Here is a 13,665-nt window from a genome sequence, read left to right on the forward strand (position 1 = left end):
GCAGAGTCTCCAAGCAAGGGAGACAGGCAGTACAAGGACAGCAGAGCCACAGCCTCCCATTCTCATCCTGGTCCTCACCCTCCTCCCCATGTCTGTGGTGCAGGATACTTCTGCCCTTGCTTTCTTTGTACTTGCCCCACTCTTGGCTTTCCTGACCCAGTGCCTGCTGGCTTCTCCAGGCTCTTCTCCCTCTCTACCCACCCCAGAAACCTAGCCCTCATCTTGCCTGGTCTCTCCTCACCCCTGTGAGCCCCCATCTCTTCCCCTTCCTTCCCTCTCTCTCTCCCTACCCCCATCTCTCTCTCTCTCTTCTCCATTCCCTGTCAATTTGTCTTTCCTATTCCCCTCTATTACTCATCCTCACCTCCCTCTTCCCCCTGTTATTCTCCCATCTGTCTCTCTCTTCACCTCTTCCCTGCTTCTCTTTCCCCTTTCCAATCTCTCTTGGCACAATCTGCACTCCTCCACCTTCCTCCTTGCTCCCCTCATCCTCATTTCTCCCTTGGGATCCCCTCTCTTCTCCCTCTTCTCCTCCTTTCCTTCCTCCCTCCCCCTGCATCCCCCTCCCTTCTACTCTTTGTCCTCACCTCAGCCTTCAGTCCCCCCCCCATCTGTCTCCCTCTATCTCTCTTCTGTCTCTTTCTGTCTCTCTAGCTCAGTCTGGCTCTCCTTGGTTCTCCCCCACTCCCTCCACCTGTGTGTGTGTGTGTGTGTGTGTGTGTGTGTGTGTGTGTATGTGTACCCTGCTCCTTCTCCTCTCTAGCTCCTGAGCTCCCCCAGTTGCAATTCTCCCCTTCCTGCACCAAAGACTCCCAAATCTGTATCTCTATCCTCGACCTCTCTCCTTACACCCAGACCAGAATTTCCAGCTGCCAGCAACTTGCTGTTAATTGGATGTCCACTGAGCCCCTCAAACTCAATGTGTCTCAAACCGAACTCATTATCTGTTCCCATAAACCTGCTCCCCACCCCCCACGCCCAGCGTGTTTCCTATCTTAGTTAATGGCACCACTATCCCCCAGCCTGGAAATTTCAGCAGTGTCGTCTTCAACTCCTTCTCTCCCCCCACGGCTGCCCACAGCCAATCAGGAGTCAAGCCTTAATAATGCCATCTCCATCCTCTCCTGCCCCTCTTGCCACCACCCTGATGCAGGCCCTCATCATCTCTCACCCAGAATATTACAATAGCCCCTTAACTGGTCCCTCTGCCTCCAATTTCTTGATTCTACAATCAATTCATCTTCTGAAGCACCAGTTCGATCATGTTGCCCCCGCCCTCCTCAAAAGCTTTCAATAGCTTTCCTGTCTTCAGAATCAAGCCCAAATTTCTTAGCACAGCATTCCGGGCCCTCCAAGACCTGGCCTCAAACCTCCTCTGGTCTCCTCTTCAGCCACATCCTGCTGTTTCCCTGCCGCCTCGCTGTCCCAGCTCCTGACCCTTCCCTGAACAGACCATCCAGTTTCAGGACTTTGCTGCTTCCTCACCCTGCAATGGCCTCTCCTGTGCCCCTCCTCCTCTCTGTGTCACCCCTCAAAGCCTGGCTTAAATGTCATCATGTCACCTCCCAAGCCCCAGCCCCTGGTCAGTTAACCCTTTCCTCTCTGGTTCTCCTCAAACGTTGCATTCCTACCTCTCCCACAGCACTGATTCTTACTCTTCTCTGCAGTGTGGTTATTTGGGGGTATGGCATGTGTGTCTCCCCCACCAATCAAGCTACTTAAGGTAAGAAGTATCCTCTTTTCTGTCTCTGGTTCCTCTGCAATGTCTTACATATAGTAAGTACTTCAGTAAATGAGTGTTATATGGAAGTGAATCCTGGAGGAGAATTGAGGTGATGACCTTGAGAAATTACAAGCAAAATCAACCCCCCCCAAAAGTGTCCCTTGTGCTTAGTTACTATAGGAAATAAGGCTGGACTTCAGTGAAAACACTATGCGTTACCTATAGCGCGTCGTTTGCAGCAGCATGATTCCAGCATAGTCCATTGTCTTTGAGTTGTTTTGCCCCTCTGTAAATTGCAGGTAACTGATGGATATGCAAACTCTGTATTGTCCCATAGAGTTTGGAGTGACTTCCCTCCCCATTGTGGAAAAACCAGTTTTGCCTCCATTTGCAATTCAATTCCTTTACTCCATATAAATTTGTGCTTTTGGACTTTTTCTCTGAACCAGCTAGAACATCTGTCTGGTTCCCTGGCTGATTAATGAGTAAAATAAAATCTTTAACACGTGTTCATTTTTACATCTATATAAGACTCACGATTTTACCTTTTTCTAAAAACTATCCTTAACATTCCTAAGACAGCTATGTGGGTTAACGCATGATTTTAGAAAGATTTCAACAAGGGGTAAGACAAATGGATGGACTGTCTGCTTCATTTCAGTTCACCAGGATCCCATCCCATCCCTGAACATCCTGGTCAATCAAGTTGTGACTTTTTCTTAGACTAACTTGGAATATCCCAGTTTAAGAAACAACAGCTCAGCCCGTTGACTGACACACCAGGTCCTTTTTAAAAATCTTTTCTCCCTATGAAGCATTAGAATAATCAGGCAATGAAAGGGGTTACACTTGCCACAAGATGAATTTTAACACAAAGTGTGAGTTTTAGTGCCTATCTGAATATCTGTAGGCAGCAGATAGAAGTCAAGTCACCACTGCTTTTTCACTCTTGGGTTTATTTTTGTTCTATTTAGAGGGGATTAGTAGTTTGTAGTGCCTGGGACAGAAATCAGAGGGGGGAATGAGGCCTGGCATTTGAAAACACAACACATAAAATATCATCACCTAGATAAAGGTGACCCCTCAAAGCAAAAATAACAACAACAAGAAAACCAAGGAAAAAAACAAAATAATTACCAGATAATATCACACATTTTAGGACTACCTAAAGGCACCCCTATTTTCATGAGATCCAGAAGATAGGATATTTTCTTAACTCTTGGCTTCCCACTCTTCTGTTATGAATTCCTCAGCCCCTCTTCCTATGTAAGGCCTACCGCTGCTATTAACTGTAGCCTTTGCAGAGGAGGGGAGGGGAGAGGCAGAAAGCAAGGGCAAGAGGGCAGTGAGCTAAGTGGTCTACACAAGAAGGCAAAATTGGGCCTCCGGAGCCAGAGAGTAAGCAAAGGGAACTTCCAAAGAGGCACTGATGGCGTCAATGTCCACAGGACCAGAGGAGTTCAGACGGCCAACGTACACCAACGTTTCCCAAGTCGGAATCACCAAAGAGCTTGTTCAAAATACAGATTCATGAGTCTCAGCCCTGGAGATTCTGATCTGGTAGGCCCAGGGTGTCGTTTCATCAGTACCATGTCCAATCAAATTAGTAACCACTCCACCGTACACTGCTGTTCAAGAGAGGTGAGCAAAACAGAAAAACCGTACACACACCACCCTTGCTAGGTTCTGCTGGCATACACACTTGTGTACCGACTTGCTTTTGCTTACAAAGCCTGCATTCGTGTGTGGTGTGCATTCTCAATCTGTGTCTCTTGCTCTCTGTGATGGGAACCATCACATCAAAGGCTAAAGGCAAAGTTCCTAAAAGGACCTTGGAAGAAACCTGGTAATCCCGAGTGACCCGGGAAGCACGGGCACAAGGATATGAAATACCTCAAAGGATTTTCCCAGATACCGCAACCATGTAATTGTTAAGAAATGAACAGCTGCATGGCCCCAGAATCAAATGCCGGTCACTGCCTGCAAGGCAGTGGGACCACTGTGAGCAATCCCTACTTTGGGGGGGAAAACTGAAAAGACACATCCAATTCAGAGTGAGAACAAAGAAGAGCACATGCTCTGCCAACCCAAAGTGATAGTGGGGCTGAAAAAATAAATAAATACAATGTTTTGATTAAGCAGGCATACCGATGCACACTTAAGGAGGACTGACCAAGATCCAAGGGCATGAATCCAGCAAGTGGACAGCAGAGAGGAGGCAGTCAGACATAATCACTACATTACAAAACAGGGGAAACCAAAGAGAAAATGGACTAATAGGAGAACAATAACTTTAAAATGGTGAAAAGAGCAGCTAAGCTGAGGGCAAGCAGGTAGTAGAAGACAAACCATAATGAGGCAGAGAGCTTTCCCCCCACCAAAAATTCAAAAGAAAAAAATAACCGCCAGAAGACAAGGGCAGGTGTGAAAGGCATAACAGAGAGGCCCACAGAATAAAACAACCAAAAGAAAAAATGAAATAGGGGAACCTGAAATATTTCACCATCATGGGCCAAACTGAAACACTGTGGGGAAGCAATTAACACAGACATTTTAAAAAGTTTATAGAGAATATGTTATCAAAAGGGGAAGAACATCAAATTATAATCCAAGTCAGGGTTAGGGGGAGCTGGTAACGGGGGATAGGCAGCAATAAAATCTCAAAGAAGATTTTACAGATTGGGTAGACATTTTCTGTTCTGTTTTGAAATGAAGATGCCAAAACAAGCAGATTTCACAACAACTACAAGCAAAAGTATGGTCATTGTGCATATGAGGAAGAGAAGGACACAAAAGGAGGTAATACAGCATCTATCTGACAAAATGTCTTTTACCTTGGTAAAACATTAACCTTGAAAATGGCCACACAGGGTGTTTGTCCAGTGAACAAGTTCCTCAGAATCATGTAGCTTCCTTTGTGGCCAAAGACCCCTTATGTGCAGAACAACATACAGGATACAACCAGGCCCTTTACACATAGCATGAAATCTTTCCCATTTGTTCATGGTTGGACTCTTACTATCTAGCCAATAAATTAGAAGTTCAAGATTAAGAAGGTCTCACTTAAACTAAATCTGCTAGTACTCTCCCAGGCTTCTTTTGGTTCACATTGTCTGGTGACCTGGAAGCAATTATGATTTTAAGAAATGAAAGAGCCGGAAAATATTCTTCTTGAAGCCTGGCCCTGAATCTGTCCTCAAGAGGATAGGCGTGGCCAGTAGACAGTTTAAGAAGGAGGGTTGGGCCAGTGATGACTAATGTGTAAAGAAAACCAACTTTGGGACCTATTGCTTCAACAGAAATCTAGAGTTCTGGGTAAAGCTCCCATAAGTCAGAGATATTCACATTCAAACTTCACGGAATCAAAGGAGAGGCCAGCCCATTACCCCACTTTGGGAAAAGCAGCACCTAAAACAACCCCAAGGATTTCCAAGAGACATCCAATGGGCCAAAGGGAAGAGGCCAGGACTCCCACCTAACCACTGAAATGCCTTCAGAAAGACGTCAAAAGATCTCAAAATCAGTGGGTTTTTTTTTTAATGTTTATTTATTTTTGAGAGAGCTAGCGAGCATGTGAGCAGGGGAGGGGGCAGAGAAACAGAGAGACAGAAGATCCAAAGCAGGCTCTGCACTGGATAAGCAGACAGCCTGATGCAGGGCTCGAACTCACAGACCATGAGATCATGACCTAAGCCAAAGTCAGACACTTAACCGACTGAGCCACCCAGGCACCCCACAAAATCAGTTTTCAGTAGGAAAGTGTACACATACTCAACAAAGATAACTTTACCTGGCTTTTAGATATGGAGCCCCTACCACAGATCTTACCTTCCTTGTTGCTCTCTGCCTTCTTCCACATGCCTTCCACTCAGTCCTCCCCTCCACTCAGCCCTCTGGGGAGACCACTGAACTGCTGGAGGTTCAGCCCCTGTTGCCTCCAGGGACCTAACCTTAACCCTAGCCAGGGCCCTGGCCCTAAGGGGGCCCACCATTGAGGTCTAGAAAAAGATAGATTTGGGGCCAGTGACCAGCGTGGAATATTTCAGCGTGGAAGCCAGAATTTTGCCATGACATTTCCAGGGCCAGGATGGAGCTGCAAAAGGGGATCATGAGACCTTACCTAACCCTGGCCCACACAATCTTCTGGCTCCAGAATCCAAACCCTAGGCCTGAGCCGCACCTGACCATGCACCCTCAACTCCTATATCCCCACCTAATCATATATCCCAAACTTCACCCCCTAATGAGGAAGTTCTCCCAGTGCAAATTGTCCTAATCTAAGGATTTCCCATATAAAGGTGTTCTAATATTCTCCACAGGCTTTCCGTCTAATATCCATATCCCCTCACCTTCTGTACCATTAACCAAATATCCCCTTCCCTGAAACTCAAGAGTCCCTTATACAAGCCCCAATCACTTTACTTTGCTTCCCTTCATGCAAACAGGCTCCTCTATCACTACATGCTACCACACACCCACACCCCCCCACACACACGCAAAATCAACTGGAAATAATCTGCTGGACAACTGAAAGGAGGAAGGGGCCCTTTGTACTGTTCATCCCAGCCTTCTGCCTGACTAATCCATTGTAGCACTCTCTAGTTACCCTGAGGGTTTTTTCTACCCAAATATTTCTACTGGTTGTACCCCAAGGGATAAGTCTTATAGGAGACATTGCATCCTGTTCTCAGATACATTAATTCCTGTATTTAGCAAGAAGACTAAGTAGTTGCCTGCACATGGCTATAGCATGGACACCTTCATAGACTCCTTGGTACCTCCACATTTAAAACCCTGGCCTATAAACATTTATGAGACTGGATACAAAAGAATTTTAACTACCTGTTAAACACATGAGAGCTTACTCATTCAAATGAATGTAGTTACCTACAAAGCAATCACCTTGGTAGGCTAGACCTTTGGATGGAGTGACCAGGGCTTGCAATCTCCCTGGGGCTCTTCAGTGAATATTACCACCCAAACCCTTTCCAATCCAAACCATACCATTCTTAATCTCCCCACTAGTGCTGGATCTACACTCAGTCAGAAACTTGATGTTTAAAAACTGCCAAAATCCATTCAGAGTCATCTATTCACACAGCAGCAACACCCTTGAAGAGTGATATAGTCTAGTATCTACAGCCTAAATTGGCGGGGGTGTATTTGGGAGAGCATTTTCAGCCCCTATTTGTTAGCCATCTCAGGTACCTCATTAGGTACACTTACTATGCCATCTGCAAAATAGAAATAAAGGAGTCCCTACTTAAAACTGAGAACAGGAGGTGCCTGGCTAGCTCAGTTGGTAGAGCGTGCGACTCTGGATCTCAGGGTCATGAGTTCAAGCCCCATGTTGGGTGTGGAGCTTACTTAAAAAAAAATAACAATAAAATAAAATTGCGAATAGCACAAAAGCACTTAACAGGACCAAAGGTAATCAATTCCAACAATGAAGGAGGCAAAAGCAAAAGTTTTAATCTCTCACATTTTCATACCACCAGTCCATTTAGCTTTTCTATCTACTACCATACTTTTTTCCTGTTATTCAAATAGTACTTGCATCTCCTGCTGCAGGAAAATAATTTTACTCCATTTAAGGAAAACATCTCATCATAGCTTTATACTAAACCTAGGATCTAGTCACAAGATTTTATACAACTTCTAAATGTCACCAATATCTAGAAAGCCTAAGCGATCATCATGAAATTAATCAGTCCTTTTCAAAATGCAGAGCCACCTCAAAATGGCATGGTAAGTAACTAGGGTCTTTTTTTAAAAAGCACTTATTTCCTCTAGATCAAAAATAAGAGTTGACTTTCCTCTGTCTTGGTCTTCAGCAGAACCACGTGAATATTTGGTGTCTTTCACACTGCAAAGTTGAATCATTGTAATCTGAGATCTGAATCCCTTTCATGATGCTTCTGTGTCTTCCATGCTATGGACTATGAGAGTGGCCCTTGGGTGTCTCCATTTCGGTATACTGCATTCATGATACGGAATTTTTCATCTAAAGAGGTTTCCTCCTCACTAAACTTGTGCCTTTTTTTTTAAGTGTCTTGGACCTCTCACACAAATATTTGGAAAGGCCATTATCACACTATTTTTTCTATTCTCTCATTCCAGACTACGGGCTCAACTCATTTTACATAAATTACTCATTCAGGGGCCCCTGGGTGGCTCAGTCAGTTGAGCGCCTGACTCTTGCGCTTCAGCTCAAATCATGATCTCACAGTTCGTGAGTTTGAGCCTGGCATTGGGCTACACAATGACAGTGCGGAGCCTGCTTAGGATTCTCTCTCTCTCCCTCTCTCTCTGCCCCTCCCTGCTCGTGCTCTCTCTCTCTTAAACTTAAAAAAATAATAAAATAAATTACTCATTCAAAGGTATACATATAGAGTGTACACGTGTATATCTATATACACATATATATACATTACTCATTCAAAGGTACACATATAGAGTGTATATATGCTATCGGCTCCCCAAGGCTAGAAAGGATATTTTCTACTTCTTTTAACATCCACTCCCAATAGTGTCGAGCATGATACAAGGCATACAATATGTGCTCAGTAAATAAACTACTGGGAAAAACTAAAATCCTCTCTAGGTCATATGGAAACCAAGAATCCCGCATAAAAAGCACTGTGTCTGTGGATGCCTTTTACTTCCTTTGGTCTCTTATAAAGGAAGACTCTATCTACCCAGGCTCTATCTACCAGCCTTTCTCTTCTTTCTTTTCTTTACTTCCACAATAAAGACAATCAGAAATAAAATGGGGCCAGGGCAAAACAACAAAGTCAACTTCCAATTATTTGAGTGTAGTTTAGCCACAGCTAATTTTTAAACCCAGCCAACTTATGGACTGCCTACTGCTACTTACAGTATGTGTGTACTCAGGAAACAAATCCTTTTAATATATGCTGAAGCAAAATATAAATAGGAAGGTAAATCTGCTGGGGGGCAGGGGCAGGTAGAGAATAATAATACATTTCCAAGCCAAAAAAGAAATTATTAATTTGTTAACTGATCTACTGTTTTAAATTGGCCAGCTATTACTCTCTCCTTATATTGGCATAGCTGACTGTTGGCATCAAAGTCCACTCTGGCTGCAGAGAGGATCTCTATTTTATAGCCCCCCCCCCTTTTTTTTGGTGTTCAGAAGTTTGGTCTGGTGATACCTGAGGTATTCGAGACATGCTTTCTCCCATCCAATTGCTGATGAACATCCTTGTCATAGAGCCATGCAAGACCCAGGCTCTATCTACCAGCCTTTATAGAACTTCCAGATGTTAGAGACATCTGGAAAGCCCAACCAGTTGTAATTAAACACAGCAGCCCTTTTCAGAAAGCAATGGTTTTTTAAAATGTCACCCTAGTAAACTAGGTTTGGGTCATTTTTTACATGTGGCCCAAAATGTCCCCTGAAGTTTCAACTAGATATAGACTCTTCAGTTTCTGCCCTAAAATCCTGAGTGAGCAGTGTTACAGCACAGCTGTTAGAGAAACTGCCACTTTCCACCTCAAAGGTGGAGGCAATAATGCAGTGGTGAGCCAAGTTATTCCTTCCTACCACATTGTAAATGCTAAACATGTACTAATACAACAGGAATATGGAGAAAGAGCACAGAGAATCAAGATACGTGGGAGTGCTCAGGAGCTGTGGATAGTTTTTATTTTGCCACCATGTGGCATAGAGAAATATAAAAGGTCATAGGACTCCATTGAACAAGCAAAACTAGATCATAATGTAATAATGGATGCCATTTACTGGACTCCTGCTATGGAGCTGGTCTGCCATGTATATATCATCTTGTGCAATCCTCATAGCCCTGTGAGACTGGGATTATCATCTCCATTTTATAGATGAAAACACTGAGGCTCAAGAAAGTTCAGTAGTTTGCTTCTACCACACAGCCAGGAAGTAGAAGAGCAAGGACTCTAACTTAAGGCAGTATGTCTCCAAAGCCCTCCAGCTAATTCTGAGACACACCAAAGTTTGAGAACCACTGCAAGATACTAACCTACACAAGGTGCGACCAAGTTAAACTGAGTAAAGCCCTGTCATCATGAGACACCTAATCATCTCATGGATCAGGTAGAGAGTGTATTGACTCATCCTGGGGATCAGAGTCACGTACAGTGCACTTTTCCATAGAACTTGGAAAAATGAAAGTCTGCTTGTTTTTCTTGTCCCCAGACACCAACATTATAACAAAACTTGACTATACCCTTAAATGGCACTAACACTAAGATTTCTAGACATACCTTAGCAATGAGGTAACCAAATTTTGTTTCTTAGCTGACAGTCGGTAAAGAAGCCTGAAACACAAAGCTTTGCTGCCCCTCAGTACTCTCAATTCTTCACAGACGCTAAACTTAAGATCTTCTTAAAATCCAAATGAAGACGTATCCTGCCTCACATACTCTCCACGAGTAAATCTGAAAATTATCACATTTTACAAATAATAAATCATCACTCTTCAAATTCATCACAATTCACTGACCAGGGAAACTATGACCTTGATGTGCAGCCTGCAGCCACTTTATAAACAATTATCCATGTTTTAATGTTTTATATGGGGAAAGGGTGGCTTCTGCTTAAAAAAGAAAAAGAGGGAAACAGAAAGCACATTTGAATTATGGGAATAGAAACAGAGTTAAATTTTACTCTTGACCAGATTTCAACTTCAGTTCACCAAAGAAAGTTTTCATCATAAAATACTGCTTTCAAGTTATGAACAGTGGAAAGGGTACAATTTAGAAAAAGAACAGTTTCTACATTAAAGATAACCATTCCAAAACTGACATTAATAAAGCCTAGTTAGTATGTGAGACTACATAAAATAGTGTACTAGCATCCTAGTGGCCAAGAGGTAGATTACTTCTTATTACCCCCCTCTTTGGCCATCCTGATGCTAAACCCTCTGCCAAGCATAGACCCACACCTAACTGGAGCTCCAGCATTAAGAAATTTCCTTTCCTTTTGAAAACTCAAAGGTCTAGGGTCTTCCTTCCCCCCTTATGTAATTCTCAGTGGCTTCTCCCCTTTCCCGTCTGTTTTACCCCAACAATTTCCACTTTCCCCAGCCCTCTCTCTGTTAGTGTTCACTTTCCCACCCAACTTAACCATGAACTCCTCCTCTCTCAATCCCAGATGCTGGCTAACGCTGGAAAACAGCTCTCTACCCCACTGTGGCCATTCTATTCCATCTCAAATGGAGCTCTCAACCTAGAATCAATGAACCAGTCCAGATGTCCAACCCATGATTAGTGCCTCTCCTCCATGCCCCCACCCCACCCTCCAATTCTGGCCCAAGGCTCTAAGGTCACTGTTCTTTATCCTGTTTCACTCTGGAATTTCCATAATTCACCTCTCTATATCTAGGATTCCTCCCACTTGCAGACTGGAAAAACTGGTGTATTCCCACTTTCTCCTTCTTTCAAGGCCATTCTACTTAGGTCGGTGAATTCCTTCCCCCATTCGGTATCTTTATTTTAGCCTTAATTTTACAACTAATGCCTAGACTTGTAAGCCCTGGATCTCGGCTAACCTCTGCTTCCTGGGCCTTCCCAGGGCAATGGCTATCAAAGGCAATTTTTTACCTTCTCTGACACTAGTTGCAGATGACATCTGAGTAAACACCTTCCTCCTTTGCCTCGTTATTCCACCCTCTTTCACATCCTGCATTTTTTTACCCTATATACTATCTCTAAATTCTCTATTTCCCTATGGGTCAATATGTGTATTTTCTTCTTACATGCCAGTTTCTCTCCAACCCTATTTTTACTCAAGATGGTCCTCTCTCTTGCACCAAACCTAGTTATTCTAGTATGGAAGTGTAAAGAGTCTTAAGGGTTCTTCAAACTTTACTTTGGAAAACATTAGCCCGGAGATTTCAAGGTTCCACTTTTTCCTTAGTTGACCCTGACCTGAAACCAGCAATGATCATTTTTTCCCCCCTCCACTGCCTAAACAACCCTCTTCCTGACTTTTGTTTTTGCCTTCCTTTTTTCTGGTATTCAAGTCCTTTTCTCCCATAATTCTGCTCCCCTAAAAGAAGCCCCTCTCTGAAACCCATAATCCAGACTCATCATGTGAGATTCTCTGCCACCTGTGCTAAACATTTTTTTCCTATGTAGTGAACTGCAGCAGGAATAAGGCAAACAGACCCCTGGAGGAAACCCTTTGCTTCCCAAAAAAGTCTAGGCCACTGAGAGTCGATGTCCTACCAGCTCTCAGTAATCAAAACAGCCAGATCTCCAAGTGCCCTTGGTGCAGCCACCATTTCCTCTGGAACTCCCCTCCACCCTGCCCAATCCAGACTCCAACCACAGAACTTTCCAGGGACATAGCTTTCCTCTGCCCTATCCCAATAATTTGTTGTCTTTTCCTTATGGTCTATTCTAAAGAAACAGTCCTCCTTAACCCCTTCCTCCATCAATGATTCTCAGAGCCAGAACAGAAAGAATCCTACCCTTGCTGCATAGCTAGTAATAGGGCCACCCGTCTCCAAGTCAATTTGAGTAAGGCTCTGTGTCCCATGGCCTGTGCCTCTTGTCCTCCCCATCTATCCCAAAGGCAGCCGCTCCAGTTGCCTTATCAAAAGATGAGCCTGCCTATCAACAGCACGTGGCTTAGTCAAAACAACCATGTCCCTCCTAAACTCTATCAACCTTCAGATTCTCTGAACTTGAGTCATCAAGCCCCCTGCTCCTCCTAGCTCCCCCAGTCCTTCCTACTAACTTTGCTACTCCATCAAAATTTTACATGTTGCTCTCCCAACTTTTTGCTTCTATTTGAAGCTTCTGGGTGATTTGGGGGATTGGGTTATCCCATTTAATCCCCAGTGAAATCCTCCAAATTTCTTTCCTGTGTACTGTCCTCTTCAGTACCACCTGGTGACATCACCATTCAATTTGAGTACCCCTAAACTCTGCTCCATCTCCCCCAAAACAAAGTTCCCCCTATCCTAACATTCAAGGACAGGTCAGGTAAACAGAGAATGAGATGACCTTTAAAGTCCCTTCCAACCTTGGGATTTTATTATCAACCTAATCCACTTCCGACACCAAATGCGTCCCCTGTTCATCTCCCCAACGTTGGGCAGTGTGACTTTGAGAAATAGCCTTCTAAGTTGAACGGGCCATGCGGCCAACCAGGGTAACGCTAACCTACAACTGCACCCCCAGAAGTCTCACCAAAGATTTTTGCAATTACATTCCACTTCTGCGCTATGAGAACGACCTCCAAACTGCCCTGAGTATTCAGCTGTCGCACGAAGTTGTCAGGCCCTCTTCCCACTCTTGCGTAAAGAGCCCCTAAACCCTAGGCTAAGACGTGTCCTCGCCAAGTGACGCCTGTCCTTACTATCTACTCTAGAAGACACCAAGAACGAATAAGTATCACCACCACATCGACAGCTTCCTACAGCCAACACTGAAAATTTCAAAACAATAAAACAAAAACAGTGCTTCCACTGGGGGAGGGGGGAGGTGCAGGCGGAATAGAAGGGCACCTCCATGGCCTGGGCTGTTGGCCTCCCGGGTTTGCAGTGTGCTTCCCTCTTCCTTTCCCCTCTACCACATCTTTCCCTACAACAATCTCCCGCCCCTCCATAACACGAAATCCCCAGCCGAGGTGCGGTCGACTCCTCCCAGACTTACCCCGGACGTCCCTCTGGCCCAGCCTTCCCCTCGGCGGGACCCCGGCGAGGAGGGCCCCCTCCACCGTCCAATTCACCTCCCTGTCCCTACCCGGGCCTCTGGGCGCCCCTGCAGGACTGTGTCCCGAAGCAGAACCTCGAGGAGCCAAGCCCACGAGGCCCGTCGCGGGACCCACCCCCCCTTCCTTCTCCCAGCACCTCGTCCTCCATGCACCCGGCCCCCGGGGCTCTTCGTCGTCGTCGTCCGGGCTCGTACCGCCCCCCGTCGGGGGCTCCACCCCC

The 13,665-nt window shown here is 44.9% G+C and overlaps 1 protein-coding gene and 1 non-coding gene across 9 annotated transcripts in view; one reads left to right on the top strand and one right to left on the bottom strand.

The window, feature by feature from the left end:
* Positions 1 to 13,665, bottom strand: part of BCORL1 (BCL6 corepressor like 1) — a 63,893-nt gene that overhangs the window by 46,189 nt on the left and 4,039 nt on the right. The window contains exon 1 of one of the 8 annotated variants that reach the window (XM_081792702.1): positions 1,943 to 13,554. The exons of the other annotated variants lie outside the window; for them this stretch is intronic. The gene's annotated coding sequence lies outside the window, so the exon portion shown is untranslated. Of the gene's footprint in view, positions 1 to 1,942; positions 13,555 to 13,665 lie in introns of those variants that run through there. 8 annotated transcript variants of the gene reach the window in all.
* TRNAQ-CUG (transfer RNA glutamine (anticodon CUG)) lies at positions 7,008 to 7,080 on the top strand. The gene has a single exon. It is a non-coding gene; the product is annotated as a tRNA-Gln (tRNA).

This window comes from Panthera onca, chromosome X (assembly GCF_046562875.1).
Source record: "Panthera onca isolate mPanOnc1 chromosome X, mPanOnc1 haplotype 2, whole genome shotgun sequence".
In the NCBI taxonomy this organism is placed as follows: domain Eukaryota; kingdom Metazoa; phylum Chordata; class Mammalia; order Carnivora; family Felidae; genus Panthera; species Panthera onca.